Source organism: Ictidomys tridecemlineatus, chromosome 10 (genome assembly GCF_052094955.1).
Source record: "Ictidomys tridecemlineatus isolate mIctTri1 chromosome 10, mIctTri1.hap1, whole genome shotgun sequence".
NCBI classification, from domain to species: Eukaryota; Metazoa; Chordata; class Mammalia; order Rodentia; family Sciuridae; genus Ictidomys; species Ictidomys tridecemlineatus.
In genome coordinates, this window is record NC_135486.1 from 70,596,091 (window position 1) to 70,623,961 (window position 27,871).

Genomic DNA, 27,871 nt, shown 5'->3' on the forward strand with positions numbered 1-27,871 from the left:
ACTGGTGGGAGCATCGGGTAGTCTGGCTATACCAGGAAGCTGTCCAAGGGTTCAGATGTTTTCTTGCAGCATTCTGATCTTTAGACTTGGTGAAAGTGGAAGGTCAGCTAAGCTAGAGATTCTTTCCAAGAAGTTTACGTAATAGTCATGAGAATGTTAGGCCAAATCCAAATGTTAAGATAAATGGCCATTGAAGGGCCTAAGAAAACCCAAATAATATTCTATCTCTCCACAGTCAAGGGCAAGCAGTCTGAGTAGCATCTTTAATACAGATGCAGCTTCTCTAGAAAACTTCCGGTTCACAATAATCCACACTCCATCACATTCCAGAAATAATTTTAAAACGTGCAATATTTTTAACGTATGGCACAAAACTACTAAATTTAAAATTTAACAGCAAAGCATCTAGCATTAAGGCAGAAAGGGAATTTATAATGAGCATCATAGTTTTCATAATATTTAAGTTTGGGAATCATATTTAGCTTGAAATTCCTGGAGGTCAAGGGAACAGAAACAAATCAGTGACTTAATAAAACTGTAATCTTCTGATATCAAGAAAAACTACAGTAGTTCAAGATCAGAAGAATCTTTTTTTTCCCTATAATCAATAACAAGAGAAACTTTGCCACCTTCACCATCTACTTAAGGCCTTGGAAAAAATCTGGGGATGATATGGGAAGATGAATAATTTCAGAAAATGAATCCTGAGGGTCCTGAATCACCAATTCATTCCCTTTAATTCAACCTAGAATCTTCAACTGGGGAAGACTCTGAGTTTCATTTGCACTCACTGCTTCATGAACCCTGAGATGATGAGGTAAGATCATTTATGTTTTCACTTAGAAATTATTTTTTGAGTACTTACCATGCCGTTTCTAGATAGGGCTGGTCTTATACACTTGATACCTACACAGTTACAGAGGGTCACCTACAATGAGTTTAATGCTCTGCTTACACCATCTTGAAAATGTTAAGAAGTTTTAAAATAAGGAGCCCCACATTTTTACTTTGCAGATGACGTAGCTGGTTCTTCTAAGAGTTGGAGAATCAAAAGTGAAATCCTTGCCTAACAGAGCTTACACTCCTCATCTGTTGATTCACTTAGCAATAGAATTACATAAGCAAACACCCTGGTGGGCTCCTGTTGAAGGAAAACAGAATAAACAGCATTTCTCCCTTCCTTCTTTCGTCCCCACCACCCCTCGCCCTCTTTCTCTCCTTATTTGTCTTATTGTACTCCCTAGAACCTTCAGTGTAATGTTGAGTCAAAGCGATAATAATCATTCTTGTCTCGTTCCTGACTTCAAAGCTTAGAAACATTCTATTTAGGTTGATGATTTTTACAGGTTTTTATACTCTTCACATAAAGAAATTTTTACCTTTTTTAATTTAATAAGATTTATTCAGTCAAAATATATGTTAAATATCATTCAATGATTTTCTTGTAGCAATTGAAATAATGGTATCAGTTTTTTTCTTTAGTCCATTCATGTGTTGAATTACATTCATGAATTTTTTTAAGAAAGATTTAATGCAATTCCAGTTAAATTCCCAACAACAATTCCTCATAGAAATAGAAAAAGCAATTATGAAATTTATTTGGAAAAATAAGAGATCCAGAATAGCAAAGCAATCCTAAGCAAGAAGAGTGAAGCAGGAGGCATCACAATGCCAAACCATAAACTATATCACAGAGCTATAGTAACAAAAATGGCATGGTATTGGTACCAAAATAGACATGAAGACCAATGGTACAGAATAGAAGATACAGAGACGAACCCACATAAATACAGTTATCTCTACTAGACAAAGGCACTGAAAACATACACTGGAGAAAAGTTAGCCTCTTCAACAAATGGTGCTAGGAAAACTGAAAATCCATATGCAGCAAAATGAAATTAAATCACTATCTCTTACCATGCACAAAGCTCAACTCAAAGTGGATCAAGGACCTAAGAATTAAACCAGAGACTCTGCTCCTAATAGAAGAAAAAGTAGGCCCAAATCTTTTTTTTTATTTTTATTGGTTGTTCAAAACATTACATAGCTCTTAACATATCTTATTTCATACTTTAGATTCAAGTGGGTTATGAACTCCCATTTTTACCCCGTATACAGATTGCAGAATCACATCGGTTACACATCCACATTTTTATATAATGCCATATTAGTAACTGTTGTATTCTGCTACCTTTCCATCCTCTACTATCCCTCCTCCCTTCCCCTCCCATCTTCTCTCTCTATCCCATCTGTTGTAATTTAATTCTCTCCCTTGTTTTTTTTCCCTTTCCCCTCACAACCTTTTATATGTAATTTTGTATACCAATGAGGGTCTCCTTCCATTTCCATGCAATTTCCCTTTTCTCTCCCTTTACCTCCCACCTCATGTCTCTGTTTAATGTTAATCTTTTCCTCTTGCTCTTCCTCCCTGCTCTGTTCTTAGTTGCTCTCATTATATCAAAGAAGACATTTGGCATTTGTTTTTTAGGGATTGGCTAGCTTCACTTAGCATAATCTGCTTTAATGCCATCCATATCCCTACAAATGACATGATTTTGTCATTTTTTAGTGCTGCATATTACTCCATTGTGTATAAATGCTACTTTTTTTATCCATTCATCTATTGAAGGGTATCTGGGTTGGTTCCACAGTCTAGCTATTGTGAATTGTGCTGCTTTGATCATTGATGTGGCAGTATCCCTGTAGTACGCTCTTTTAAGGTCTTCAGGGAATAGTCCGGAAGGGCAATAGGGGGGTCAAATGGTGGTTCCATTCCCAGCTTTCCAAGGAATCTCCATACTGCTTTCCAAATTGACCGCACCAATTTGCAGTTCCACCAGCAATGTACAAGAGTACCCCTTTCCCCACATCCTCGCCAGCACTTGTTGTTTGCCTTCATAATGGCTGCCAATCTTAACTGGAGTGAGATGGTATCTTAGGGTGGTTTTGATTTGCATTTCTCTGACTGCTAGAGAAGGTGAGCATTTTTTCATGTACTTGTTGATTGATTGTATGTCCTCCTCTGAGAATTGTCTGTTCAGGTCCTTGGCCCATTTGTTGATTGGTTTATTTGTTATCTTATTGCTTAATTTTTTGAGTTCTTTGTATACTCTGGATATTAGGGCTCTATCTGAAGTGTGAGGAGTAAAAATTTGTTCCCAGGATGTAGGTTCCCTATTTACCTCTCTTATTGTTTTTCTTGCTGAGAAAAAACTTTTTAGTTTAAGTAAGTCCCATTTGTTGATTCTAGTTATTAACTCTTGTGCTATGGATGTCCTATTAAGGAATTTGGAGCCCAATCCCACAATATGTAGATCGGAGCCAACTTTTTCTTCTACCAGGTGCAGAGTCTCTGATTTGATATCAAGCTCTTTGATCCATTTTGAGTTAACTTTTGTGCATGGCAAGAGAAAGGGATTCAGTTTCATTTTGTTGTATATGGATTTCCAGTTTTCCCAGCACCATTTGTTGAAGATGCTATCCTTCCTCCATTGCATGCTTTTAGCCCCTTTATCAAATATAAGAAAGTTGTAGTTTTGTGGATTGATCTCTGTGTCCTCTATTCTGTACCATTGGTCCACCCACCTGTTTTGGTACCAGTACCATGCTGTTTTTGTTACTATTGCTCTGTAATATAGTTTGAAATCTGGTATTGTTATACTGCCTGATTCACACTTCCTGCTTAGAATTGCTTTTGCTATTCTGGATCTTTTGTTTTTCCATATGAATTTCATGATTGCTTTCTCTATTTCTACAAGAAATGCCATTGGGATTTTGATTGGCATTGCATTAAACCTATAGAGAACTTTGCATAATATCGCCATTTTGATTATGTTAGTTCTTCCTATCCATTAAAAGGGTATATTTTTCCATCTTCTAAGATCTTCCTCTATTTCTCTCTTTAGAGTTCTGTAGTTTTCATTATATAAATCTTTCACCTCTTTTGTTAGGTTGATTCCCAAGTATTTTAATTTTTTTTTTTTTGAGGATATTGTGAATGGGGTGGTTGTCCTCATTTCCATTTCAGAAGATTTGTCACTGATATACAGGAATACCTTTGATTTATGCGTGTTGATTTTATATCCTGCCACTTTGCTGAATTCATTTATTAGCTCTAGTAGTTTCTTTGTAGACCCTTTTGGGTCTGTTAGATATAGTATCATATCACCCTCAAATAGTGATAATTTAAGTTCTTCTTTTCCTATTTTATGCCTTCAATTTCTTTTGTCTGTCTAATTGCTCTGGCTAGTATTTCGAGAACTAAATTGAATAGAAGTGGTGAGAGAGGGCATCCCTGTCTTGTTCCAGATTTTAGAGGGAATGCCTTCAGTTTTTCTCCATTCAGGATGATGCTAGCCTGAGGCTTAGCATAGATAGCTTTTACAATGTTGAGGTAAGTTCCTATTATCCCTAGTTTTTCTAGTGTTTTGAACATAAAGGGATGCTGTACTTTGTTGAATGCTTTTTCTGCGTCTATCGAGATGATCATGTGGTTTTTATCTTTAAGTCTATTGATGTGGTGAATAACATTTATTGATTTCTGTATATTGAACCAGCCTTGCATTCCCGGGATGAATCATGGTGTAGGCCCAAATCTTAATCTTGTCAGATTAGGTCTTGACTTTCTTAACCAGACTTCTAAAGAAATCAAGAATCAATAAATGAGATGGAGTCAAACTAAAAAGCTTCTTCTCAGCAAAGGGAATGATCAGTAATCTGAAGAAAGAGCCTACATCTTTACTACACACACATCAGAGAGAGCACTAATTTCCACGATATATAAAGAACTCAAAAGATTCCAAATACTATATTTTGAACCTCAAGCTTATAGGATGTGTTGAAAGATCAAACAAGAGACTTGAAAGTAAACGAGAAGTCAAATACAATGCCAAAAGCTTTGTCCTAAGCAAGTGAGTAAATAAAATTGGCATCTACCCAAACAGGGAAGGCTATAGGGAGTAAGTGCGATTTGTTTGTTTGTTTTTTGGTAGGGTTTGTTTCTTTAAGGGAAAGGGGCTTCGAAATCTGCTCAGCTTTGTGCCACTGAAATCTGAGATGACTTCTAGGCATTAAGTAGAGCTGTGGACTAGACAGCTGGGTACATATGGTGGAGTCAGAAAGACAAGCATGGGCTGAAGGTATGAACATATAAATCTGGGAGTCATTAGCATTTGTGAAAATCAGCCTGAGGGAAACAGCCTTAAAAATCTACATATTCAGGAATAAATAAGCCTCAAAATTATTTGCAAAATGTCATTCCTTTTCTGATTTAGGAGAAAGGGCTTATGCAGACAGAATATCTACTCCCTGTTATTAGTTAGCAGATCCTTTTGCTCCAGGCTTCAGTGATATTCCTCACCTTACATGGACGTGTTTTCTGTAGCATTTATTTTATCTGACAGGTTGCCTTCAAGAATCTATTGCATCTGTAAAATGTGATGGAGATTGTACTATTGGGCAAGTAGACAAGAAACAGAACACACATAAACATCACACGCATCCCCTATCAAGTGTACTGTATATAAATTTAAATGAAAATCGTTCTTTAAAAAAAAAAAAAAAAAGGGCCTTAGTCTCACAAGTTCTACATTTGAAGTCTCCCCAAGGTACTAACCAGCCTAAAAAGAAGGAATGATCCCTTCGGGTGAAATGGGAGATATTGATGTTTATGAAGTGGGGTGACTTGTTTGTATTAAAGTATGTAGAACCCGACTGAACCAAGGACAATGTCCTCTTATTCCACAGGTTCTTGGATCTAAATTTATAGCATCAGAACCGCAGACCGGAAGTGGACTTCAAAGACTGTACAATTACCTAGTAGTTGTCCTGTCTTTAAGTAGCTCCACTCCCTAAGCTATTGTAGACTTAACTGCCTTCACTTATCTCACAGAATTATTGCAAAAATCAAAGAAGAGGTACCGTGATTAAGAAAAAAAAAATAGGAGCTTTTCAAATTAGAAGCATTCTTTTTTATACCTTCCACAGTGCATCCAAACTTATCAAACATTTCTATCTCAAAAGTAAGGAATCCAAGGTCATAAAGGTTATCAGGAGCAAATCTTCTTTAACATTTGGCAGGATAGTTGCCCTGGAGCTCAGTCTTGAACATCACTTTTGTTTCCTGTCCCCAAATCTGACAAATTTATTGGATCCCTGATGAGATTGTTCTTTAACTTCTACATCCTCTCTCTGCTCATCCCATCCCTGACTAACGTGTGACCTTTTTTGACTGAATTATTGAAAGCCATTAATGATTTCATTGCTTCTGATTGCCAGAATTTGCCAATTGTGCTGTGGCATTTATCAAGCTCTTGTTAGGCTGGGCAAGGATCACTCCCGGTATTGGCCGAAGCTCCAAACTAATTTTCCTTAATTAGAATCAATTCGGCTCCTTCCAGGCTAATAAGCTACTAATGGGTTTGTCATAGAGTCTGTAGCAAAAAGAAATACAGAATTAGTTGGTATTTAGCACAGTTAAATGGCATTGAACTTTCAGAAAAGAAAGGCACTTCTCTAGAGCCCTGACAAGATTTGGGACTCTCCCACTGAGAGTCCAGGGCACTGTCCCAGGTAAGGAGTAGAGGGGTGGAAGGAAATGATTTTATCCCCTGGGGATTTCATCTCCTCCTTCCCTTCACCTTCAGCACTGCCGTGTTCACTTCTAAGACGACATCTGATAAACCCATAAACTGACATTTACGTCAATGTGAAATAGTGGGGAAGTTGACTCACTCCCTGGAGAAGGCTAAAGCTGATGTCTTCAATTACTGCTCAAAGAGCTTCAGAGACTTGCAGGAAAAAGAGAAAGAAAGAAAAACAAAATTGCCCTAGAAGTCAGATGACTTGGGTCTTACCAGCGACATGAGCTTGCACAAACCACCCAACCTCAGGCTCCAGTTACATCTTGAGTGACCCAGAGAGGACAAAGCCTTTCCACACGGCAGAAGGAGCCCAGATGCATAGTGGTGGGAAGCACAGTTTTCATGCACAAGCAGCCAAACTCCTCCAATTGTGAAAGTGAAATGGCATCAGTGATAAGAACCCATCCCAAATCCTTCCCAGGTTTGGACAGAAAAGTGCTGGGGAGGAAGAGCTTTAGGCATAGAAACAGAAGAATGAGTGAGTACGTGAGAGGTTCTTGGCTCCTTCTTCCCACAGTTCTGCTTGTGCTGCCCACCACATAGGGCTTCCCTCACTGTGATCAGAATTTGCCCCCCTGAACTATTCTGGCTTTTAACAGTCGACATTCTCACTCAGCTGGCTTTATTAAGAGCTTCTACCTGGTAAGCACTAGGCTTCAGGGTAAAAGCCCTGAGGTAAGTCAGGCCCAGGCCCTGCCCTTAGGAAGTCAGTAGAGGAGGCAGGTAATTAATGCCACTGTGGCACCTGCAAGATGACATGGGAACATCAAATCTGGAAACGAAACTTTGATTGAGGAGGTACCCATTCACTCCATGTCTCAGAGGATGAATGGGAAGGACAGTGTGCTGTCCCAGAAATGGTAAGTGTCCCAGGGAGGCCCTGAGTATCTGCCCTGGCTAGTGTTTCCACTGGCCTCCTGTCCACCAGACTGTGGGCTCTCCTGGGGGCAAGAAAGGTCTTGCTCATCTTCATGTCCTCTACTGTCTGCATGGTTCCCAGGCACAGAGGAAGCCCTCGATAAAAGGCTGGTGGCTGGCTGGATGGATGGGTAAAAGGAAAATGAGCAAGGAGAAGGCTGGAGCGGTGTGGTGGGAGGAGAATGTAGGAAAGGGGAGCCTGGGGCAGTGGAGGGACAGAGCAAGGGCAGGTTTGCATCCACTCAGCACTAAAAGAAAAGGAGGCAAGAATGGAAGACCAACCAACAAACATATGAGATGGTGCTGCCACTGCGACCTGAGAAGAGGGAGGAAACTGAGGGGACGCTGTCCAGTTCCCTGGGAAGCAGAAGTGCTAAGCTTTGCTGATTCAGTAAGGAGGAGAGTGTGGGAGAACATGCTCTGCACCCATCACCTTTCCTAATGAGATGTGCCCTCTCGCATCTGGTTCTGAGACCCCAAGTCATTGACTAACCTTATTAGATCTCATTGCTGATCCTTGGAACAGCTTGAAAACTGTACCTTGCCTGGGGAATGAAGTTGGCAGATACTTCCCATCAAGTCCTTCAGAAGATGGCCTCTGGCAAGGTTCAAAGGTTCCAAGCATGACAGTGTCCCCAAACTCAATGTTTTACAAAGCTGGTCTTTGCATCAGCAGGTACTAAAATAAGCTTAGCTAGAAAGAAGCTCTATATTCTTATTTCCATTACAGAAAAAGTCATTCTGGTTTACCTGTTAGATCTAATAATCTAATAATTATATAATAATATAATAATTTACCAGTTAGATATAATCCCACTCTATGGTCAATCAGGAGAGTTCTTTAATCTATGACATACTGGGAGTGTGTGGATATGTGTATGTGTGTGTGTCATGGGATGTGTGCGTGCATGTAATTTGATGTGGTGTGAGTATGTGTGGTGTGGGGTGTTTATGTTCTGCTGTGTATGTAATGGTGTGTGTTGTGGGGTGAATGTGTCATTATGTACATTTTATGGCATGGATGTGTGATGTTCTTTCATAGTTATTCATTTTCCTCAAATACCAACTCAATTCTAAGCAAAGGTCTATGGCAAAGCCCTCAGACTGGGCTTTGGGTGATAAAAAGACTTTTCTTAGCTTTCCAGGACCGTTTTTTCTGATCCACTCCAGCTTATCTGTATTTTTTTTTCTTCTTCTACCTCAGCCATTCTTTGCAGGAAACAGATGTACTTCCGAAAGAGCTGATGCCCAGGAGTCCCTGAGGATTCAGGGAGCAGACAGGAAAAAGTGGATTTGTGGGAAAGCTGAGGACTTCGGGAGGGAGGGTCAGAAAGGGGGCAAATAATTACTAGTCAGATCAATGATCTGATGTTTTCTTGTGGACACCTGGCCCCACAGGAGCCCAGACAGAGCTTCCCGTGTATGCATCTGGAAATGTTGAAGCTCCTGAGAAGGAATGAAAAGTTTTAGGTCAGTACAAGGTGGGAAAATGACCCCGCCCACGGGAGCCTAAGTAAAGTGCATGACTTTTAGGTTGGAAAGACCAAACAGCAATGGGGAAGCCTGTAAAGTCTGTGCTACCCACTGAAATGAAATAATGAGAAGGGTCGTTCAGATCCTCCTACGGAGCCAGGAGCCAGCCCTAGTGGGGTGGGAGTGGTCCGTCCTGGAGAAAAGGACTCAAACCCAAGTGGCTCCCAGTGCTCTGTTTGGGGACATTCTTCCCAGCCTCCTTCTCCTGTCATCTCACTCCAGAACCAGGTGCCTTTTGGATGCGCAGCAGCTTTACCCGAGGAAGGTAATCTGAACCCCACTCAAACCAACTTACAAATGAGTGACAAAATTAAAAGAAATTCCCTCTCCCAGGAGCTCTAAGGCAACATGCTGCAAGCCATTTGGGGGTCAGAGACCCCTTTCCTTGGCCTCAAATCCTACCCAAATTTAGTTCTGTTGACCATCAACTGGAGGTTTTAAACTTTTTTTTAAACTCCCTCATAAACCTCCTTTCTATGCAAGTGTCCTTGTTCCTAACTGGTTTCTTTTCCTCCCTCCCTTCCTTTCTGTGTTTGCTGTGTCATGTTGGGTCAGGCATCCTACAGCTAGGTGGGCGTAGTCTCCATACCACTACCTCCCCATTGCCCAAGGAGGTTCCCATTGGTTGATTATATGTGCCCTCAGCCACTGATACCTGTGATACTGTAATAGGAGGTAAAATAATCATAAATACAAGTAATACCAAATGATATTTTTAATTATGCCCCAAGTAATAATGCAGCCATATATTGAGTACTTTGTACTGAGTGCTCTGCTAAGAATTTACAAGTCATCTCATTTGGAACTTTGCCCCAACCTTATGAGATTGAAATGACTACCCTTATCTTTTGCACATGAAGATTGTAGAATCAAATGCTTGTTTCTGGAATCTATTCTTGATTCTAGCAAGTGAGGTCAGAGCTGGGGTTTGACCTCAAGTTGGTGTGCCTCCAAAGCCTTGCCCTCTCTTATCTACTACTCTGATTATATTATATCTTGTGTACTTGCAAGTTGACTTTTCATTATCTTTCTTTGGAGAAAATTCTGAAAGAACAGCTGGTTGGGTCAAGTTTGGAAGATTTTCCTGGGAACCACTATGCTCCCACAGGAAAGACACGCTGGAGACCCCTCAGGAAAGGCACAGTTTATTACCAGAGCTTGAACCCTAGACTCCTAAATGGAATTCCTGATTCTGCTGAGGCCTAAGGGCTCTTTTTGTGTCTTTGAGCCAAGGACCAAAGGGGAAACCACAAAGAATACCCTTCTGCACCTGTCCTCCCAAGTCTCAGACTTTAAAATTAGCTTTTGATATTTTACTACTCAAAGAGTAAATAGATGCAGGACAGCAGGGGACCAGAGAAAAGCAACCAAAGGAAAGAAGAGTAGGTTGATGTAATGCATGATTATTTATATTCTTCCTGCCAAAATTTCAGCCCCTTGTGGACACCTAGGAGTGCCCTTGGTACTAATTTGCATTATCCTTTCTCTTCAGGAAAAATACAAAAGTGTCTCCCTCCTCCACCATCCCACCTAACAGTCCTGTGGGTTCCTGGAACAAGCCCAGGGGCATGAAAAAACTTCCTCAACACATAATTTTCCCAGGATAATAATAATGATTTTGAGTTAACTATATCTGCCATCAGACAGGTTAATAATTCATCATACATAAGTACGAGGGTCATTCTATTTGCACTTCTTTAAAGCAATTAAATATGTTTGAGACACTACGGTTAAAATGAAACAGAAATATATTGGTTGATAATTCCTCTTATAAAAACAACTCTTCAGAGTTACCTCTTTTCCATTCAGAAATCTACTCTCTATTATGTCAATTTTTATTATTTGTGCTATCAGATGTCTTCATCAGGCAGGGCCTTGGGGTTAGATAATTCTGGTAAAGAAAGTTGTACAAAATTCAATTTTTGTCCCCTCTTTTTTATATGAGGCCAAGAAGCCAATGGGAGTTATCCACTGTAGAGGTTCAGATGTCTAATGCTCTGGGCCAGTCTTGGTGGAGAACTGATTACAGGGAAGAAACCACAGATGTAGAAAGATTCTGACCCAGAAGACAGGGTAGGTAACAAGCACTGACCACCACAGGCAATGGGGTTTCAGATACAGTGTTATTTGATATGGAACTCTCCTAAAGGCAATCATAAGAGAAGCTATGTTTGTACCTTGAAATAGCTTTTGCTGTCACACTTTTAAGGTAAACAACCTTGTTCGATGACCCTCAACTAAGAATGAACACAATGGGGATGTTGTGAAGAAAGGTGATTGTCATGGAGACTCTGCCCTCCAGACTTGGTGGCAATATCCTATTGCAATGACAGGCAGCACACAACTCTCCAGGCAGAAGGTACAGTACTCACAACGACATTGGAGCACAACCCCGTCCTTGGAAAAGCAGAGTCCACTAGGAATTATATAGGTATGAGACTGTACAGTCATAGCTAGATGCCATACAATTAGGAATGGTTAGGAATGACTTGTTACCACTTGTACCAGGCCTGAGGAAGCCCAGAAATATTTGAGGGCAAAGCCTATAAAAGACAGGTGGGGATTCAGTCAGGGGGGATTATAGTCATGAGAATATTTAATATTAATGGGGATCCATCTAAATTCCCACAACTGGTGATCCTGAGATATTTGATCATTATAGTGTAAAGTATAACTTTGTTACAAAACTCACATTCTATTTTTTCTTTGTTCTCTGAGTCTCATGATACATTTGTCCTTCCACATAACTGCGGTGTTGACCTTCATGTCAAAGTTCTGTGCTGACCACCAAATCCACATTAAACTTGTGCTGGCAGGGACCTCTCAGGCCCAAAGTACTATCATCCACTCTCACTGTATCACTCTATGGGACTTATCATCTGCATCCACTAGATCACACTTATTGAAAGCCTGAGTAGTTCTTGTTGTTGTAGAATTATTTTCTCCAGCCCATCTCCAAAATATTTCTATTGAGAGTACAAACTGGCATATTCTATTAGGGAGAAAAATTTGGCAATATTTTTCAAAATTTTGAAAGTGTATATTAGGGCTTAGATATGAATTGTCACCCTCAGCTTGTGTGAGAGACAATACAAGAACTTTCAGGGGTGAAATTATTAGATTATGAGAATTGTAACATAATCAGTGGATTAATCCACTCATTTGGATTAGCCAAACTGTAGGCAAGGAGGGAGTTGTTGGAGGAAGTAGGTCACTGGAGGCATGCATTTGGGGTTTATATTTTGTCCCTGATGAGTAGCTCTCTCTGCTTCCTGACTGTCATGTCCTGAGCTGCTTTCCTCTGCCACACCCTTCTGCCATGATGTTCTCAGACATCAGACCCAGAGCAATGGAGTAGGCTGACCATGAACTGAACCCCTGAAACCATGAGCCAAAATTAACTCTTTCTTCTCTATGTTGCTCTTGCAAGGTCTTTTGATCACAGCAATGAAAAAGCTGGCTAAAACAGTACACATCCTTCTTCATTTGATTGATTTTTCAGTGCTGAGAATCATACCAGGCCTAACACAGTCTAGACAAGGGCAGTGGAGATCCTTTGATCCAGCAATTCCCCTCCTTGTAACACTACCTATGGATATACACATGCAGAGGCATGCTCGACCCAGTAAAGAACTGAAAACAATCACCCTGACAATCAACAGGGGAATGATTTCATTAATTTGGAATATGAAAGAATGAGGATGTACTTTTTGTCATTTTTGAAAAAGAGAGAGGTAAAAGAGTGTTTATATATGTGTTTGTTTTATGCGTGAAATAACTTTACCAGGAAGCACCCATGTGTTTAGAGTCCTCCAGAGAGAGAACTACATGGCTGGTGGACAAGGGAAGGGAGATTTTTCACTGTGTTCCTTTGTGTGTCTTTCATGTTTTGAACCATATGAACCGGTTACTTATTCAAATAAACAATTTGAAGTTTCACGCTCTTTGTTAATGATTTTAACAAGTAACACATATTTTAAGTTGATTGAACTTTCTCAATGCTTCTCCCTGCCTTCTCTTCTGATAAGAATAATTAAACATAGAAACCCCAGGAAAGAAAGAAACATTAGGTGTTGAGAGCCACAGCCGGAGGGGCCCCAGCAAACTTCCAGCTGCCAGCTGATGATTGGCTCACAGCAGACCCAGCAACTTCTAGCTGCCAACTGATTGGCTCCTCTGCAGTGATGCTCATTGGGCTGTTTCCCTGCCCTTTCAGACCACGGAGCTGCTCATTGGGGGATTTTTTTGGCTCCACCCATGCAACCCAGCCAATCGGCCTCAAGAGCAGGAGGAGTGGGGGAGGTGGAGAGGCTTGTGGGAAGCCAGTGGTGGCAGTTGGGCTCTGAAGGTTTTTCCTGAGGAGCTGTTTTGTTTGGCGTGTGTGGTTCTAAAAATAAAGTTTGTTTCTTTTGACAAGTGGCTCCTGAATTGTGCCCAGCCAGACTGCGGCATTAGGGATTCAACAAAACAGCAGCATCGCTCAGAGGAAATGGTGAGCTCATCTCCACAGGAAATGGATTGGGAATGGATCATCTTCCAGTCCTCATGTGAAATGCCAGCTGAGACATCTCAGGAGCTCTCCTCAACCCCAAGGATGGATGAGGGGCTCTCCTCATTGTCCTCGCGCCCTGAAGGTTCCCCTCTTGCAGCAGCAGGTCATCTCACTGGCTGGCACTGTTCTCCCATCCATTGAAGCTCACACCTGCTCTGAGTCAGATCCAACAGACCTTAATTCACATTCTCATGCATTTCTGCCCAGAGTGTTAATTGATGTGACTACTATTGAGGGCAACTCGTAATCTTTTTCAAATATCATATTATTTTTCAAAATTTTATTAAAGTATAGATGTTTTGGTCCAACAGTTCTAAGCTGAGATCTAATGTGAGGACTAAAAAAAAATAATTAGAAAGTATCCATTCTTGATCAGAAATAAGTTTCCAGTGTCTTCTGAGACTGAGAGCAAGCATTCTGATGGTGCCACTCATTTTTAATTTCTGCTGCCCTTCGCACCCATAAGTATTCAGTAAATACTTCAGTGCATGAGTGACCTTATCAAAATTTCAGATTACTTTCATAATGTAAAATCCATTTAAAAAAAAAAGTAACAACAACATCATGTTCCTTTTCCAAATGGGACCATTAAGCAGTCCCTATCATTTTGAAATGACAAAGAGCAAAACAGGTCAACTCTGAACCACTTCCTGTGTTGAAGACAGCAATGTATTTATTACTGACATTTAAGTATTTCCCCACCTACTTCCCTCTTGCAAATATTTCTGAAGAGAATCCATTCCAGAGGCTGATTTATCCTCATTTACACCTAATTCTTCCAGACTTCCCTCAGTGGAGGAGTGCTAAGAAAGGTCAGGGCATTGGAGAAGGGTGACTACCCAAGAGCTGAGCGAACACAAACAGCTTCTGTCAGCAATTAGCATGAGGAGAGACTGGGTGCTTTCCTTAGCATGCAGCAAATGACTGCGATTGATAAGTGCCAAGAAAACACACACACACACACAAAGAGCCTTGTCTGGTACCCCAGAGATCTCCATGGACACAAACCAAGCCAGTAAGAGTCTTAAGTAAGTTAGCTCCTGAACAAGTGAGCAAAATCTGTCAAATGGTCAGAAACCAAAGCATTCAGGGCATTGCTGACTCCTGGGAGAAGCTACATGCTCCTTGTGCTTGGCATTAATCTAAAATAAAGTGCCTCTGAAGCATCTGCTAAAATAGTGTCTTTGCCTGTGAGTTAATAAATATCAATAGTGAGAAACTGGCACTTATAGGCCATCTGAGAGCCTTACCTAACCCAAGTATTTAATGAAACCCAAGTTGATCCTAAAACAGCCTTTCCTTAATTTTCACAAGGATCTTTCTCTCCAGAGAGCACTGGTTAATATGATTACAGAAAAATGCTGATGCTGAGCTCCTATAACCTCTAGTAACAATAACAGTGATTCTCAAAATTTTGATCTCAGAACTCCTTAACACCCTGAGGAGAACCCCTCAGGAGCATTTGTGGATATAGGTTATATCTATTAATATTTACCACAACTGACATTAAATACATACAACGATTTTTATGTTGTTTTTTTCTAATTTTTATAAATATTTTTAAATTCGCCTTGTAAGTTGATCTTTGATCCATATATTATTTTAAAATATGTCATTTAATTTGTGAAAGTTACAGGGCTTTACATATATCTTTGTGTTATTAATTTTGAGTTAATTATACACTTTATATTATTTTATTTTTAAAAAATTTATTGATGTTTATTTTATAGCCCCGACTATGGTCTATCTTGTGAACTTTTTATGAGTTTTTTTAGATGTAGTGTTTTATAACTATCCGTAAAGTCAAATGAATTGAATCTTTAGTTCAGGTTTTCCAGTTCTTACCAAGTTTCCTCTTGACATGCTTTGTTGATTACTGATCAAAGTGTTGAAGTCTCTAACTATAATTGTGGATTTATGGATTTTTTGCTTTCAATTCTATCAGTGTTGCTACAAGTATTTTGAGACTCTTAGGCACATAAACATTCAGAATCAATAGATTCTTTGTAAATGGATTCTTCTTATGTAATGCCTATTTTTATGTATGATATTTGTTCTTTTATGTCTACTTTGCCAGATATTAAAATAAGCACTCTTTCTTTTCATTAGTATTTGCATGGTATATTCTTTAATCCTCTACTTTGAATCTACATATTTATATTTTAACTGGTCTTTGAATCTATATATTTTTAAACTGAATACTAGAATTTATTTGTCCTTTAATCAATTTGACATTTTTTAATTGATGTATTTTGAAAAGATCACATTTAACTTAATTATTTATGTTATTAGTTGTAAATCTAGCCTTTGCTATTTCCCACTTGTTTTACCTTTCTTTCTTATTTTCTTAACTTTTAATGAGTTATTTTTATAATTCCATTTTATCTCATATTCATTTATCATTTGTACTTCTCAAAATGTTATTAGTAACTCTTGATTTTAAAGTATAAATTTTTATTAATTATAGTTTACCTCTTTTATTACATTTAGGTGTAGCATAAGGATTTGCAATCATATATTCCAATTTCTAGTCTCCCATCCCCTGTGCTATTATTTTTATATATCTTACTTTTATTTACTTATTCTTAAAAATATATTACTACTGTTTTTCTTTATTCACTTACTTACACTGTAAGGCAATTAAAAATAGTAAAACTATTTTTTATTTGCATTCACTTGAACCATTTCTATTGCTATTCTTTTTCTTCATGTGAATTCAAATTTTGATCTTTGGTATGAAAAAAATTCTTTAACATTTCTTGTTGCACAGGTCTTTTCTTAGTTTATCTTAGCATGAAGGTCTTTGAATTTTGAAACTTTGAGAGATAATTTTCTTAGTTAAAGAATTCTATATTGGTAGTTTTTCTCTAGTACTTTAAAGATATCTCTCCATTGTCTTCTAACAGTTTCTGAAAAAAACTTTTTTGTAAATTGTGTCTTTAGAGCTTTAAATATTTTTTCCTCCTCTGACTACCTCCAAGATTTTCTCTTTGCTACTGGTTTTCAGCAGTTGTAATATAATGTGTCCAGATGGGGTATTTATCCTTCTGGGTATTCTCTGAGCTTCTTGGATTTCCAGTTTGTTGTTGACCATTAATTTGGAGAAATTCTTGACCATTCTCTTCAAATATGTCTCCTGATCCTCCCCCACCCCACCACCAGTTCCTCCTGAGAGTTCTTTTTATAGGTATATTCCTCGAGTATATTTTGTTTTGTTCCATGGTCCATGGGTATTCTGTTCTATGGTCGATTGGCCGGTTTTTCACTGACTGCTCTGTGTGTGTCTACTCGAGGAGTTCCTATTAAGTTCACAGATTCTTGCTTCAGCTGCATTCAATTGCTCCATTCAAAGCCATCTTCATCTCTTCACCCCTGTTATCATATTTTATATTTCTACATGTCAGTCTGGTTCCATTTTATATTTTCTATCTCTCTGCTGCAGTTCCTCCATCTGATTATGCATGTTTTCCACTTTTCCCATAGAACCTTTGACATTCTCTAATATTTAAATTCTCTAATATTTCCAACATCTGTGTCATATCCAAGTCTAGTTCTGATGGCTCTCAACAATGTGTTGATTATTTTTTTCTTCTTCCTTTGCATGTCTCAACTTTTTGTTGAATAATATTTTTCCTTCAATTTTGAAAGGTAACATTCCTAGTTACAGAATTGTATATTGGCATGTCCCTCAGTTCATTAAAGATGTCTCTCCACTGTGTGCTATGTTGTATTTCTTGAGTAGGACAAGTGGAGATTCTGGTAAACAACATTTATATCTAGAAATGGATATTATTTATTATTATTTATTTATTTATTTATTTATTGCTAACTCTTTAGTGTGTAGGACTGAATAAATCTATCCAAGCTGGATTTGGGATTTGTTATTTCCATTGTTACCCACAGTATACACAAGCTACAAATTCTTCTAGAATTTTCTTGTGTTTAGGGAAGAAGCTAATATGTCAGAGGTTTTCCCAAACTGTTCTCCCTCAGCTTTAGTTCTTCCCTTTGCATTTACACCTCAGGAAAAGTCTCCACATTCATGATGCTCCCCTAGCAAAAACATGTTACTTGTTGCTTGTTGTTTTCTAGCTCAGTGGTGAGGGCAGAGGAAGAGGGCGGGGTATTCTTTGCTGTCCTAGGTCATGTTTCTGGATCTCAGAGATGGGATCTGCTCCTTGATCTTCATCTTCTCCTAGTGGCAGTTCTTTCAAGATATTCCAACCAAGTCTGTTGATCAGTTTGGGAAGGAGTTATCTTTTAAAATGTCTCCTAACTTTATCTGTAGAAAGGACCTAGAAGCAATTGCAGTTCAATAGCACAGAGCAAACCTACCATCTCTCACTTAATTTGGTTTCTAAATACCATTTCTCAATACACTCCAGCCATATCCCTAGCGGTTAGCTAGAAGGAGGTTGTCTCTGTTTTCTTTCCTAGCGGGTGCAGGATTTGCTAACCTTCCTCCAGTGGTTTAATGCTTGTCTTAGTCCATTTTCATGGTGCTATAACATAATACCTGAGACTCGGTGATTTATATGGAACAGAAATTAATTTCTTATAGTTCTGGACACTGGAAAATCCATGATCAAAGCACTGAAACCTGTTAAGAGCCTTCTTGCTATTGTCAAATGACAGAAAGCAGAAGGCGAGACACAGAGAGAAACCCCACTCCTGCCAGTCTTTTTACGGAAGCATTAAACCATTAGTTTAATCTCCTAATACTGTTGCAGTGGAAATTAAGTTTCCAACACATGAATTTGAGGGGACATATTCAGACCATAGCATTGCTTTTATTCTAAGGTGACACAGATCCAAGTGTCTGTCTGGGTAGGGCACTGTGTCTTTTCTACCAGGACAACATTGCCTTTCTCTAGGTCTATATCCAGATAGGATTTCTGTGGCTCTCTGCTCAATCTTTTCAGTGACCACCCCATAAGGTTTAAGAAGAACCTACAAGTGAGTACAAATTTCCTCTGTTCCTGTGCCTCTTGGGAGTTCCCTACCTCTGACCTTAGCAGTTGGTTTACAATTTTAGGTAAATTGTTCTTGCCAGCTTGCATGGTATCTGCCATCTGCTCAGCTTAGCAACTGCCATGTTCCACTCTCCTTGGAGGTGCATGTTTTCTTAAATTTTTGATGAGTTTGAAACCCTGCAACCTCAATTTCTAGATGTTTTCATAGACACTTACAGTTTTACAGAAAATCTAGCTTTTGTTGTTGTAAAGGAGGAGCAGATTCTTTCCAGATTTCCTTTTTTTAAATATATTTCTAGTTGTAGATGGACACAATATCTTTATTTATTCCTATGTGGTGCTGAGGATTGAACCTAGTGCCTCATACATAAGAGACATATGCTATACTACTGAGCTACAACCTCAGCCCCTCTTTGCAGATTTCTATGTCTTAAGCAGAAGTTTGAAGCCTCTTGATTTGGTTTTCATTTATTCTGATGATTAATACTGTTGACAACTTTTCCTTCCGCATATTGCCATTTTTATATATTGTTTTATGAACTACCTGTTCTAGTGTTTGCCGTTTTTATTGGGGTTTGTCTTTAGAATTGAGCTATAGGAGTTCTTTATGCATTCTGCATGCATACTCTTTGTCAAATGCATACTCACACACACACACACACACACATACACAGAGAGAGAGAGAAAGAGAGAGAGAGAGAGATCTGAACACTGTTTTTCTAGTCTATGGCTTGCCTTTTAATATCATTTGATGAACTTTTTTTCACCTTTGATGAATTCAAATTTATCATATTTTTCTATTATGGTTCATGCTTTTATCACAACATAAGGCCATAAAATATGTTCTCCTATGTTTACTTCTGGGAGATTTATACTATTACCTTTTATATTTAGGTTCACAATGCATCTTGAATTCTTTTTTCTGTATACACTTGAAATTGAGGTTTATTTTTCCCCAAACATTTATCCAGTTGCCCTGGCACCACTTATAAAAAATATTTTCTTTGCATATTTAATTGACTTTATGTATTTGTCAGAAATCAATTGATCACATGTATATGAACCTATTTCTAAACCCTCTATACTGTGATATGATCTATTTGTTGATTCATAACCTATAGCTTTGTAGTAAGTCCTGAACTTAGGGAGCATCACTTCTTAAACTTTGCTCAGCCATCTCTTCCATAGCAAAGTTCAGGTGTTTAAAAATAAGCCTAGGTGAAAAGGATGAGCAAGTCAGAAATGAACAATGAATAATTGTTGTGGGAAATCTCATTTTCACTTCTGGGCTACTGAGAGCAACCGTAGGCAGCAGTGAAGTTCTCATTAGCAGCTCAGGTTCGGCCCAGACTGCTCTGCATTCCACACGGGTATGATGTCAGCAAACCTTCTGTACACCCTGAGACTTGCCTGTTGGCCTGCTGCTCATAAAGATGAGTGTTCCCCCACTTCCTGCAGACCTCAGTGAGCCATCCACCTGACGCACAGAGTGTGAAATGAGAATAATAATGTTATGACTCCCAGGATGCTGAATGGGGAAAAAGGTCTCCAATGAGCAAAAAGAAAAGCAGATTTTTAAATGTTCAAAAATGCAATGAGAGGGGAAATGAAAGGCAGAATATAAAACAACACCTCTGCTGTGTCTGCAAATGCACAGAACACAAGATTCCGTAGGCTACAGATACCAGTTGTTCATGCCCTTGACTGAAAACACTAGTGCCACTTGTGCCACTCTGACCCAGGGCCCAGTGCACTATTTCTGGGGAGATCTTACATGCCCTTTTATTCTTCCACTTCCAGCCATGCACAATGATGATCCAGAAGTTCTCCCGATGCAGCAGGCCCTAGTGGACCAGAGTGACTTTACTCCCACCAATTTTCAATGGGGTTAAGTCAAGCTCTGCTCAACAACAAAAATTTTTAAGCCAACCATTTCTAATTCTCTTAAAGGGCTCATTTTCCTTTCAATACTGTTATTTCTCAAACCAGTCTTCAAAAATATTCCTATAATAAAACCATTTGTTAGCACACCCTATGTAGTATTCTTCTCACCTGGGATTCTTGATAAAATATAGTTTCTGGCTCAGTAGGTCTGGGTGGAAGCTTCTGACAAGCTCCCAGTGATGTTGAAGTTGCCAGTCCATGGACCATACCTTGAGTATCCAGATCCTAAAGTGCTTGAACTAAGTACTATGGTCCTTAGCACCTGTGATTCTCATACAGAGTAGGTTTCCAATAAACATGTTTTGAATTTATAATTTCTGCAATGATAGAGTATCTTTATATAAAGCTTTCTCACAATATCTGCCCTTCATTCCACTCATGTTCTGCTATTTTTTTGGAGATGTGAGACTGGAGCTCTGTTAGGTGAAAGCAAAAGTGGTAAAGGGGTGTTCGTCTTTTAGCCTCTGGAATCAAATGAGAAAAAAGCATCAAGAGTTGAGGACCTGCCCATTCTCTCTAGGAATCTTACAACCCAGGAGCTTCTCTTCCTAATGTAAATGGCTTCCATTGTACCATCATTAACAACTATTGGCTAAAATTTCAGATTTATTTCATTGCTCACCATCTCCTAATTCCCACACTCAAGTACACGCTCGCACACACACACACACAAACACAAAAGCATATTACTTTTCATTTAAATTGCTCCTTCTGATTTGCAACGGGAATTAATTTTGTGTGATTTCATGCTATGGGAAGCAAACTGTTAGTGGTGTTACAGCCTCTAACCTTGCCCCAGATCCTCAGGGAACAAAACACACATGCTTCATCTTGCTTTGATTGCTAGAGATAAAATATAATCTCAATGTCATCTGACTCCCCACACTTGTCTTTTTGAATAAGTATCTAATAATCCCTCATTTTATCTCATTTCAATAGTATTAGCTTCAATTATTGGCTCCATGTCTAAAACAATTATTCACCCTCAGAGCAGAGTTCTGTTCTTCCTTCATGGTCAGAGATGCAAAATCACCCAGATTTGAAAAACACAACAGCCTGGAGAACATTGGTGTTGGGAAGCATGAGCTCTGACCATAACCCGTGTGTGACCCTGTCCAGGTGATTGGATACATCTATGTCTCAGTTTCCTCCCCCGAAAAATGAGGAGATTGAGCTAGATTGTTCCTTTTAGGCCATTCTATCATTATATCATTCTAGAAAAGTTCACAAAAAAATAAAACATTTTAAAATAATTGAAGAAACTCATTCATGTATATGTAATTGCAATTAATATGTCTATATTAGTGTATATACATATATTTTTATATTATACATAATACATATATATTAGTGTATATATACAAATATATATATATGTGTGTGTGTGTGTGTGTGTGTGTTTATAGTTCTACCTTATTCTAGATTTCACAGAGGAAGCACATTAACACGTTTACTACACAGATCTAGGAATCGGATGACCCACATCTGTTCCCCTCTCTGTGATGTATTCCTAGTGCGGTTGTCACCAAGTTACCTGCACATATGCAAAACCACCTCCAGCACCAGCCATATTCTGCTTTCATTAATTCAATCCTCTTTTCTTCAGTGGCACTGTTATACTTGTGACCTGGAAGGGTTGTTCATTACTTTTCAGTTCAGGTTTATTTCATTAAACTTGATTCAGTAACAAAAGCCATGTTCCAAAGAAAATTCCATGCAGAATTCCAATATATAAGACAGAGAAAAGTCAACAACCTAGTTTTAGCCCAGAAGGCAAACCAAATCTCTACCTCCCCTCTTTTTTCACTCCTATCCCACTCATCCCATCAGAAACATTCCACAAAACCCCAAAGCTTCTGCATCTTGGTCTTTCCGTCACTGTCACTCATGGTGACAGGGAGACTTTACACTTATTTTGGTAGGGAAAGGAGAATTTCATTGGCTCAAGAAGCAAATTCTGAATCTTTTGTAATTCTCATTCATTCAACTCTCTATCAACTAGAATCTACTCCATCTTCCATTTGTAACCTTTCCAATTCGGCCTCAGATTTCCCTCCTGTCCTCTCCTCTATGGACAAAATCTCCTCAGAGATTTTATTATTGGCTGCTATAACACATTCAGTACCTTCATCACTTAACCCTTTCAAATCAAGCGTGGGTTTATTATCACTGTTTCAAATTACTCTCACACACACAGGTAATGCTTGGAATGTATATGTGTCTTGCTATACATTCTCAAAAATAGTTCTGCATTTTTTTATCCTATTATCTAGAGCTTTTCTCTTCACTCTTAATGAGAACATCAGAGTTTGGTGCATTCCTCAAAGAAAAACTTTAAAGATAAGCAAGCTGTCTATTGAGGATATTGCCGCAGTCTGGTTGGGCACAATTCAGGAGCCACTTGTCAAAAAAAACAAACTTTATTTTTTGAACCACACACGCCAAACAAAACAGCTCCTCAGGAAAACCTTCAGAGCCCAACTGCCACCACCGGCTTCCCACAAGCCTCTCACCAAACACAAGCCTCACCACCTCCCACAATCCTCCTGCTCTTGAGGCCGATTGGCTGGGTTGCATGGGCGGAGCCAAAGAAGTCCCCCAATGAGCATCACCACAGAGGAGCCAATCAGGTATATGTTGCTGGGGCCACCGTGAGCCAATCATCAGCTGGCAGTCTAAAAGGGCAGAGAAACAGCCCAATGAGCATCACCACAGAGGAACCAATCAGCTAGACGTTGCTGGGGCAGCTGTGAGCCAATCATCAGCTGGCAGTCTGAAAGTTTGCTGACAACTGGAAGTTTGCTGGGTCCCCTTCGGCTGTGGCTCTCAACACCTCCCCCTCTGTTTAAACAACAAGCATGTGGCTTAGGGACCGTGCCTGCCTTAGGTTGTCCAATAGTACATATGGTCCTTACCCGTTATCAGATGAGCTGACCTCAAGGCGTCAGCCTCCTGTCTTAGGTTGGTACCACTGCAATTGGATCTTACCCGTCACTGACTACCAGTCCAGTATACAGCCACACCTGTGGAGAAGTCTTTGTACCAGCAGGGGGGTGAGGTTCTTTGCCTCTAGATTACAATTTTTTAATAAGTTTGTAAGTGTGGCATAACATTCTAGCAATGTGTTTTTAGTTTTGTGTGCTAATAATACATCATCCATATAGTGAAATATTTGTAGTTCAGGATTTTGATTTCTAAGTGGCTGGATTACTTTGTTAACATAAATTTGACACATAGTTGGGCTGTTAGCCATCCCTTGAGGGAGTGCTTTCCATTCATATCTCTGATTAGGACCTTCATGATTCAGTGCAGGGATAGTAAATGCAAAACGTGAACTATCCTCAGGATGAATTGGAATTGAAAAAAAACAATCTTTAATATCTATAACTAAAACATACGAAGTTTTTGGCAAAGCAGACAATTGAGGAATCCCCGGTTGAGCAGGTCCCATAATAACCATCTAATTATTAATGGCTCTTAAATCTTGCAATAATCTCCATTTACCAAATTTCTTTTTGATGACAAAAATGGGAGTATTATGGGGAGATACAGAAGGTTGTATATGTCCTTCTGCTAATTGTTGTTTGATCAGATCATGGGCTGCTTGTATCTTTTCTTTAGTCAGGGGCCACTGAGGAACCCATACTGGTCTTTCTGATTTCCATGTAATTTTTATTGTCTCAGTGGCCCTTTCTGAAAATCCAACCCATGTCTGTCTATTCCTTGATCTATTTGTATTGGTGCTGCTATACCTTGTTCTTGTTTTTCTAATCTTTTTCCTTTCCTAAAACCTTGTCTAATCATAATAGTGGGTGCATATTGATTGATGTTATTTGTTAATGTCAAACCTAATTGATCTAGGACATCTGGTCCCCATAAATTTACGGGAAGATGATCCAATACATATGGCTGTATAGTTCCTTCACATCCTTCAGGATCCTTCCAATCTAATACCATTGCACTTCTATGGGGATTAGTCGCCACTCCTAGGCCTCGAAGCGTTTGAGTAGCTTGTTGTAATGGCCAGTGTCTTGGCCATTCTTGACGAGAGATGATGGTAAGGTCTGCACCTGTATCCAGTAGCCCATTAAATTCATGTCCTTGAATATTTAGTTTTAGCATGGGGCAAGAATCTAAATTTAAAGAAAGCATGACCCAATCTACACCTGTGGAGCCTAATCCCTTGGAACCTCTTTCTACAGCACGACTGGAAAATTTATCATGTAGGCTTGATATTATTAGTAACTGTGCTATTCTATCTCCTGGTGAAATTACTGATATACTCTTTGGAGAACTGGCTATAATTTTTATTTCACCTTCATAATCGGGATCAATTACCCCAGGACTTATCATAAGTCCTTTTAGAGTAGAAGAGCTGCATTCCAATAATAAGCCTACTGTTCCTTTGGGAAGAGGTCCTTTTACCCCTGTGGGAATGATTTGAACTCCCATCTCTGGAGTTAGTACTGATCTGGTGGAGGCGCAGATGTCCAACCCTGCACTCCCTCTGGTTTGTCTGATGAGGGATCTGATGGACAATGTGTCCTGGGCACTACCCTGATGGGGTTGCTGGGTTCCTCCAGTGCTCCGTATATTTGTGGTTTGGGGCACCAGAGCATTGGGCCCCCCTGTCCATTTTTTGGCAATGGAGCCCGATGCCTTTCTCCATGATATCGTGGATAAACACCTGGTCTTGTTCATTTTTTGATAATAAAGTACCCTCTATGGTGGTTTGAGAACAGCATTCATTAGCCCAATGTCTCCCTCTATGGCTTCGTGGGCAAATACCCAGTATTCTACTCCTTTGATACCTAGTTTTGTTAAACCCTCCTCCTATGGGGCAATTCCTTTTAAAATGTCCTGTTTGTTCACAATTGTAGCATGTTCTTGACTTGGCATCTAAAGCCTGTTTTACTGCAGCTGCCACGACTTGCTCTTGTTCATTAATGTCTCTACATAATTTAATATATGTGTTTAAATCTTCATGTTTCCATGGTCTAATGATATCTCTGCACCAATGATTCGCTTGGTCATAAGCCAGTTGTTTTATTAATGGCATTGCTTGTTCTGTATTCCCAAAAACTCTGGTAGCTGTTTGAATAAGTCTATCTACAAATTCAGCATAAGATTCATTAGCTACTTGTATTATCTTAGATTGACCTTGTAAACCTCCATGTCCTTGTAAAGTCCTCCATGCCCTAACCGCCTCTACAGCAATTTGTGCATATACGCCAGGATCATATGCAATTTGTTGCTGCTGATCCTCATAAGGTCCCTTTCCTAACAACATATCTAGATTTCTCTGAGGAGAACCAGCTGCTGCATATCGCCTAGCCGTCTCCTTGAAAAATTTCTCATTGGCAACCTTCCATAACAGGTATTGACCTCCATTTAGCACAGCTTTACACATATTAGCCCAATCTGCTGGCGTCATGTTCAAGTTGTTAATGGATTCGACCAAGCTTACAGTGAAGGGTGCTTGAGGACCATAGGTTGTTACAGCCTCTTTTAGCTGCTTCACTATTTTGAAATTTAAAGCATGGTGAATTCGCTGCCCTCCTACCTCAAATACAGGGCATGATAATACTTGAGATCCTGTCTCAGGATCCGAACTATCAACTGCGGGGATTGAGGGCCTCCCAGCATATGGAGGTGGCCTTGTTAGTTGGACATTTACGTCCTCTGGTGATAGAAAGTTGTTAGTAGCAGTCTCCTTTTGTAACTTTCCCCCTGATGGCTTTTTCTGCTCTAAGCTTTGTTCCTCTATCTTTGTCTGAACTGAAGGCTTTGGACTAAGCAAACCAGATACGAACGTCCACAATGGCAATGTGCCAACTGGCAGAGTCCCTGGGCTGTTCTTTTCTATTCTTTTTAAATCTTCACCATGATGGTTCCATTGTGATATATTCAACAACTCCTCCTTAAAAAGCCATGGGCTACATTTTTGTATTGTATCAACGTATGCCCTGACTGCTCTTGATTTTACTGGGATGCCTTCTTCCTCTAACAATTTACTTAACACTCTTTTGGTTTGTTTTTTATTAATTTCTGATCCCATATTTCTACTATAATACAACCCAATAAGGTAACACCAAACAAAACCAAGACAGAATGAAATAAAAATGGAACAACACAAAAATTCATTATAGCCTTTCTATCCTCCTGACATGTGCATCTGTCCTTTCTCCCTATCTGTTCCTCAGACGTAAATAGTTTTTCCTCAGATGTGAGCGGTTTTTCTTCCCTCTCACTCATCTCCAGGGACAGGCAACTTAAAACAAAAGTGAAGCAACACAAAAGAGGAATCTTAAAATGGCTACCCATCTTCTCGCCCTGCCCTCACGGGCGAGCAGTTTACCTTTCGTTCCCCGTTCGAGCCACCAAATGCCACAGTCTGGCTGGGCACAATTCAGGAGCCACTTGTCAAAAAAAACAAACTTTATTTTTTGAACCACACACGCCAAACAAAACAGCTCCTCAGGAAAACCTTCAGAGCCCAACTGCCACCACCAGCTTCCCACAAGCCTCTCACCAAACACAAGCCTCACCACCTCCCACAATCCTCCTGCTCTTGAGGCCGATTGGCTGGGTTGCATGGGCGGAGCCAAAGAAGTCCCCCAATGAGCATCACCACAGAGGAGCCAATCAGGTAGATGTTGCTGGGGCCACCGTGAGCCAATCATCAGCTGGCAGTCTAAAAGGGCGGAGAAACAGCCCAATGAGCATCACCACAGAGGAGCCAATCAGCTAGATGTTGCTGGGGCCGCTGTGAGCCAATCATCAGCTGGCAGTCTGAAAGTTTGCTGGCAGCTGGAAGTTTGCTTGCAGCTGGAAGTTTGCTGGGGCCCCTTCAGCTGTGGCTCTCAACAGATATTCTTGCAAATACTTATTTTCATCTTTGCTGTGCATTTCCGGGTCCTCCTTTCAGGGTGCCTTAGGTATTTCTTCACTTACTGAAGTAATAGGTTTATAATGGAAACTTAATTTTCCATCTGTGGGAAGCATATCGTCTCCAGGCCTATTTCACTAATGACACCCTAGAACCTCTTTTTCAAAGATAAGGAGAAGGATCAGATATTCTAAAAAAAAAAAAAATATCCTGCTCCTAGGATAAAGAACATTATCCATATGACTTCCACTATACTGTCCAAATATCAGTAATCTTTGTATGAATTTCAGTATATTGACAATAGTTAATCAATTGTTTCATTGCCAGATGAGATTTCTACATGAGGGACCCAGTTTACAGAGCAAAGGTCTTGCTCCCACACATTTTCGTAATGTGTGTTGAGAGGTTATGTTTTGAAGTT

At 39.5% G+C, this 27,871-nt stretch overlaps 1 protein-coding gene across 3 annotated transcripts in view; it reads left to right on the forward strand.

Moving 5' to 3' along the window:
* Positions 1-261: 261 nt before the first annotated feature.
* The window catches only part of Ucn3 (urocortin 3), a 44,986-nt gene continuing 17,376 nt past the window's right edge, over positions 262-27,871 (forward strand). For all 3 annotated transcript variants that reach the window (XM_078023154.1, XM_078023153.1, XM_078023156.1), the window contains exon 1: positions 262-817. The gene's annotated coding sequence lies outside the window, so the exon portion shown is untranslated. The remainder of the gene's footprint in view (positions 818-27,871) is intronic.